Raw genomic sequence first — 210 nt, forward strand, 5'->3', positions numbered from 1 at the left:
ACACACACACACACAAACAACATAGGTGCCAATGTGCCTTTTTGCTGATTGAATTTTATTTTTTTCTTCCTCTGTGGTGGCATGACCGGGGGGATTGGGAACTGTGTTCAGCCCCTGCTCTCCATCTGAAGGGAAAACTAACAGACTAATCACAGAGTTTGTTTGCTGTTTCTAGAGGATGTCAGAGGGGGAACTCAAATGTGCCTCTTG

Source organism: Morone saxatilis, unplaced genomic scaffold, assembly GCF_004916995.1.
Source record: "Morone saxatilis isolate NCDOM2014 unplaced genomic scaffold, NCSU_SB_2.0 Contig7, whole genome shotgun sequence".
In the NCBI taxonomy this organism is placed as follows: Eukaryota; Metazoa; Chordata; class Actinopteri; family Moronidae; genus Morone; species Morone saxatilis.